The sequence below is a fragment of the Tupaia chinensis genome, unplaced genomic scaffold, assembly GCF_000334495.1.
Source record: "Tupaia chinensis unplaced genomic scaffold, TupChi_1.0 Scaffold146187_1, whole genome shotgun sequence".
Lineage (NCBI taxonomy): Eukaryota > Metazoa > Chordata > Mammalia > Scandentia > Tupaiidae > Tupaia > Tupaia belangeri.
Genome location: NW_006206042.1, coordinates 1,875,948 through 1,882,370, shown reverse-complemented (window position 1 = coordinate 1,882,370; position 6,423 = coordinate 1,875,948). Strand labels below are relative to the sequence as shown.

General features: G+C 38.8%; 1 long non-coding RNA gene across 1 annotated transcript in view; it reads right to left on the bottom strand.

Moving 5' to 3' along the window:
• Window positions 1–739: 739 nt before the first annotated feature.
• LOC114006214 (uncharacterized) overlaps window positions 740–6,423 on the bottom strand; it is a 120,338-nt gene continuing 114,654 nt past the window's right edge. Inside the window, exon 3 of the long non-coding RNA XR_003547968.1 lies at window positions 740–1,018. This is a non-coding gene — a long non-coding RNA (uncharacterized LOC114006214). The remainder of the gene's footprint in view (window positions 1,019–6,423) is intronic.

The following is a 6,423-nucleotide window of genomic DNA, read 5'->3' as shown; positions in this document are numbered from 1 at the left end:
GACGCTGGAGGAAGCAGCAATAGTTGAAACAATGCGGAGTTGTTTCTTAATGCTCATTCTGGTCCAGTATATTCTGTCTTAGAGAACCCAGTGATTCTCTAAGACATCCCATAGAACATCATATTGATTTGCCATTATCAGTCATAGCATACTGATCAGGCAGGGTGAGGACAAGGTGGCCACAGTTGAGGGTTTGGTAAGACACACATACTACAGAAAGCAAAGAAAAAATATGAATATTTAAAAATTTGTCATGTCAGTTTTAGAGATTCAATCATCAGAGATATGAGACAGCATCGCTTTTTTTTTTTTTTTTTTTTTTTAGCATCGCTTTTAAAGTAACAAACAAATCGCTGCCTTTGCATCCCCTACCACAGAAAGAGAAAGCACAACACCTGGTAGGGAAGTTCCCTTTCATTCTTGGAGCTATACAATATAGACCTAGGTTTCATTCTCTGGCCTTCATATTAGATGAGAGACATTTTTTTTTTTTTAGAGGTTTTTGCTATAGGGCACATGCGCTTGTCAGAAAGACAGAGAGAGACAGAGAGACAGAAAGCAAGAAATCACCTCCCGAGGGGGTATGGCCACACCGCAATCCCTTCTCCTCCATTCTCCTCTCGGGATCTTGGGCATGCACGCACACGTGCCCGGCGTGAGTTTTAAGCCACCGGGTCCAGGACTCAAACTGCAGTCGACTACATGGGAGTCGAGCAACATAGCCATTACGCTAACTGCTGGTCCCAACATTAGATGAGAGACTTCTGATTTTGAGAATGTCATAGAACAGAAAATACTCTGGAACAGATCCATGCTGCAGTACAATCAGCTGTGTCACTTGTGACCTAGCAGACCTTATTCTGTGGAAGGTGTCATAGAAGGAAAAGATGCATTGTGGAATTTATGGAATGCACTAGAGGGAGACTCACAACACAGGTGCCTGATGTTCCAGAGCAAGGTCATGCCAGCTAGAGCAGAGATTCACACACGCTTGGGAAAATCAGCTCCATACAGGGACCTATAAGAGAATGTTTGACAATGATGAACACCAAGTAACCATGCATCTAGACATTTCTTTCATGAGCTGGATCCTATTTGACCCTCATAGTCATAAAATCGGGTAGACCCAGCAATAATCCATCGTAAGACCCAAATTGTACATTTAAATACCCCTTGGTAGTTCCTGGTCTATTATGATTATGAACAGACAAGTCTAGCAGCCTCTACCTGTGACAACTATGATTACCAGGGAGGTAGACATCTCAGGAATGAAGGCTTGAGTGACACTGCAAATTAATAAGCCACCTAGACCTTTAGAGGTGATAGTTGAGGGTGAGGGGATCTCAGAATTAATAGACGAGGAATGAAATTATTAATACTATTTGTGGCCCCGAGACCACTAACAATAATAAAGGTTATAGTTTTGCTCACTTACCTCCATCTTCTAGGTTTCTCTTTAGAAAGAGAGGTTCAATAGAATCCTTAAAGAGTTATTTCTCAGCCAGTAGGTGGCATGGTGGCTAAAGTGATGGATCCCACATGGCCAACTCCACAGTTCAAGTCCCAGACAGGTATCTTTAAAAACATGCTGGGCACATGGGGATACATGTCCTAAATCCTGAGAGGAGAATGGAGAAGGGACTCGACATGGCCATCCCCACTAGAGGGTACTCCGGCAACAGCATGTGCAAAGACCTTTTATAAAAAAAAGAAAAAGAAAAAGAAAAAGAAAAAGAAAAAGAAAAAGAAAAAGAAAAAGAAAAAGAAAAAGAAAAAGAAAGCAAGCAACTTCCTAAACATACATTGAGAGTAGATCTATGCCAAATAAGAGGCAGACTATGGCAGATATGGAGATATACCACTTAGATTCCCTCTTCAGGAAAGGATTTGTTACTTAAATATGAGAAATACAGATAGCCAAGAGCTTCAAAATGCTAACTCTGTCAGATTCACCTGGACTTTTGAGTCAATGTCACATTTTTGTGGACCTCTCCCAGCCAGTGACTAAACAAAGCTGTAGTTCAATGGCCCAGTTATTTCCACCAATACGTGTGATTCCTTTTTTAAGCAGTGATTTTTCTAGTGCTTCCACTGGGCTGGAAGATACTTTGTCAAATTTGTACTGTGGTCTGATCAGTAACTCCCTATCCTCACTTTCTCCTGTTTCCTTTCATAGGTGTTACTCCACAGTAAACCTTTTGCACTCCTTTCTGCAGCTCAAATTAGGTGGACTTGAATGAAACAAAGGTTACCTTTTTTATGAGGTTTACTTCTTAGTAGGGAAAAAGATCAATATATATAGCTATAAAAATACAGTGTGAAAACATGATTTATAATGAAACGATACAGGAGCAAGGGGAGAGTGAGTGATAGAAATGTATTATTAATGGGGTGGGTTTGTAAGACTACTCTAAAAAGTAGCCACATGAATAGAGTCCTAAATAAAGTACAACAATATGAAATACATAAATAAATATTTAAAGAGAGTACATTTTTCTCTTCTCCCACATGGGCCACAGTGACTTTGCCAAATTGCCAACTTTTGCCCTATTCATTCCATTCTTAGTGACCTGATATCCTATCTTCCCAGAAATTTGAAGGCATTTTGAATGGATTCCTTCAAATTTCTTCTCTTAACCTAAATTTCTATCTTCTTATTTCCCTTCCCATTCATTGCCTGTGACCCTCTCTTTGAAGAAGAGGAGTCTATTCTCATGGCCAACACTAATCTTTCCATTTGTAACTAAAGACAAGCAGTGTAGTAGTGCTCTCAACTGCCAAGAAAAAATTATGCATTTCTGCCTCCAGGGAACACTGCCATTTTCACAGAGTACGAATCAGAAACTGCTGATGCTTCATAAAATAAGACAGATGAATCTCAATGCCATATTGCAAAAGGACATGTTCAGTAGAGTGTTCATTAATTTATCATTTAGTGAGCACCTGCTTATGTGCCTGGTGCTAGCGGTAATAATAGAAAGATAACCAGGACCCCAGATCTTTGGCCAGCTGTCTCCTGCCAGAGGTTCTTAATAGGGCATATTCAGCACAGATGATACTCCAGGAAAAAGTGCACACATTCGTCCCCAAATAAAGTGTGGTGCGTTGATGTCCAGTGCTGGCTCCCACATGCTGCCTGAGATGTCCTTTGGTCAGGTTAATTTAGGTGTTGGCTTAAAGCCTTCAGGTAACTCTTTAGCTTTTTCCACTAGATCTACTCTAGGAATTTGGCCAACTGAGAGTTTTGTTTATTTTTTATTAAATATTAGGTCATCAGGAAAAACGTGACATATTTTTCTGTTTTTTTATTATTTTTTAAATGCAAAAATGTGTCATGACCTTTCTGACAACCCAGTAGTAAAAAGAGGGACAGAAAGATGATACTAAGAATAGGAACTTAGGTCTCCCTGAGGCTCAGAGTACAGTGACTCAAGGAGATCCCTCCAGGCTTTCTTCTGTGTCTTTCCCCAAGCTGTTGGTCTTTCCTTGTGCAAGGATGCTCGAAAGCCAGAGGGAGTAGGTGCTATTGCTGCTCCAGCTCGGACAAAAGAGAGAGAAGCAGCAGCAGAAATCCCAACTGACAACCTTCTAGATCAGACATCTGTGACCTATCTGATCTAACTATCGAAAGTTACACCTGCTTCTCTTCCTCTTCCCTCCTCAGCATCAACACTCAGTTATAACTCTCCAAAACTTTAGATTTTTTCCCCTAAAAATGATGACTTCTTCTGCTGTCAAGCATTTACCCTGCTTTTCATGACCTTTCAGAAAAATAATCATATAATAAATAATTGAGAAATTATTATAAATAAAGTCCAACATTTTCCATGCCCAAGTGCATCAGAATTTAAATTCAGTTAGTATTCTTGCCATTGTTATCTGTGAAAACCATGAAGGGTAGCCACCACACACAACTCTCAACCACTTAAGACTTGCAGCTCTGGATTTTTCCTCGCCCTCACAGTAACTTTGTCTTTATTTCTGAAATTATAATTTTCTGCCACTGTGAAGACAATGAAAACTTTGGGAACCATGGTGATGAACTCTTAGAAAACCTTATCCACTTTACAACAAGATGAATTACCCTCTTTCTCTCATCAAGATCATGTCTGCTGCTTGTTGAGAACCCAAATCCAGCACTATAAACTTTAAAACAGTTCTTTCAAGTGTATAAGAACATACAATTTGCAGTGTATGCCTAAGCATAATGTCTTCCCTGATCCTCAGGTAAACATTTTGAAGTGGGCTTAGCAGGAGCTGGTAACCCCGTTTTATAGAAGAGAACTAAGTGATACATGTTTGTGAATCAGCCAGCCTCCAAAGTCTTCTTACAGTGTACCTTCCTCTGCACCCAGTCCATGTGGTTTGATGCATCTTTGTTTGTGACCCCATCTCTGGTCAGAGTTAGTTGTAACAAGACAATGCATTGGATCCCAGCGGGATCACTCATTTCCCTCATTTATGAATCTGGAATAGGGACAGAAATAGAGATTGTGGAGTGAAAATGCAGAGCAGGAAAAAGAGATAGGAGAGACAGAAGTGGTAGGGGAAGATGAAAAGAAGCTGTTCACGTAGATGAAACTGAAACACTGAATTTGAGAGTTTTTGTCAGAAAAAAAAATAGCCACCTGGACAGTAAAAAAAATAATTGCATAGATTGCAGAGAGAAACAGTAATACAAAATTGAAAAAGAGTGCTAAAATTCCCCAATTCTATGATCTAATTTCCTTCTGAGGAATGGCTACATTCTTATCCTTGAGCTTTATGATACGCTGCTGTAACTTACAACGGATTTTTCTTTTCCTTGAGATAGGCCTAACTGATTTGTATATTTGCAAACAACATGAAGAAAAAAGATTTATTTAAAGTAATTAAGTTTATCGAAAATCACGTTGTCTGATTAAGAAAACTGGAAAGTTTAAAAAAAAAAAAACTGGAAAGTTAAAAACCGAAGCTCAGGTCTCTTAACGTCTAATCAATTAATTATGATAGACTATTTCATCCTAGAACATCTGTTTAGACGGAAAGGTAATGAGTATAGAAATGTCTGCATACTGAAGTCAGAAGATAGCTCCAAAATTGAAAATGTCAGGACGATTACAATAGGTTGAATATTGGTCCCAGAAAGATATTTCCACCTGGAACTTGTGAATGTGACCTTAGTTTTGTTTTTGTTTTTGTTTTTTTCTTTAAAAAAGTCTGTCAGATGTAATTAAGTTGAGGATCTTGCAGTGAGATCATCATAGATTTGGGTGGGCTTGAAATCTAATGACAAGTGTCCTTATAAGAAGAGAAACTGGGAGAAGACACACAGAGAAGTCGAAAGAAAAACACAGGCAAGACTGGAACAATGTGTTCGCAAGCCAGCACCAAGGATTGCTGGAAGCCACAAGGAGACAGAAGTGAGGCATGGAACAAACCAATCCTGTAGATGGCCCTGGTTTCACACTTCTGATCTCCAAAACTATTTCAAGTCATCAAGTTTCCGGTCATTTGTTATAGCATCCACAGGAAACTAATACAGTGATTAACAATATATTGGGTCATCAAAAAAGTCATGATATTATTTTTCTATGTTTTTCTTTGCAAAAGTACAATATGACTTTTCCACATGAGAAGGCTAGGAGTTACACTTGATTCTGTTTTGGTCAGCTAACCTTTATTTAACATTTATTAAATCCCAAAGAGAATCACCTGCCGAGGGCACAGAGATGAAGAGAAAACCTTCAACTGTAATTAGGTCACAATGTGTGAATCTGTGTTGGAGTTGAGCTGTTGAGGCCCAGGCTGCTAAAAAGTAATTATTATTCTTAAGTTTACTACTGTTTTTTATTATATTGGCAAAATTTATTGAGAAATGTTTTTTTTTTCTTTTCCTTCTGCTATGGACTCATTAGGAAAAATATAAAGTGTCTTCTTTTTCCCTTGCTTGTTTTTTTAAACAATATATTTTATTTTATTTTTATTTCTTTTATACATTCAATCACTATGCATCACTTAGCTTATAAAGTGAATTTTCCAACATGAATACATTTCACACCAGTCCAGATAGGGATACTATACACACTATCATCAACAGAAAATAATCCATTTCTGTGTCCCATAAATGTCTTGCCTCTCTATTTTTCTCCTTAATGTCTTTCCTTAGACTCTCCTTCTCCCACCCTCTGCCCTTGTTAACAACAACCAATAAACTATCTGTTCCTCCTCTACCCCACTCCCTAAAAAAGTAGCAGTGAGATGTTTCCTACTCTACAAGCTCCTTGATTGCAGGAGAGAGGTAGACAATACTTTTGCAGAAGTTTCAGAACTAGAAAGGCTACCAAATGGGAATGGCTGGGGACTGTGGCTTTAAAGGGAGAAGTGGGCAACACAGCTCCAGGTGAGTGTAATCCCCTAGAAATGAAACAGAGTGGATCAGGG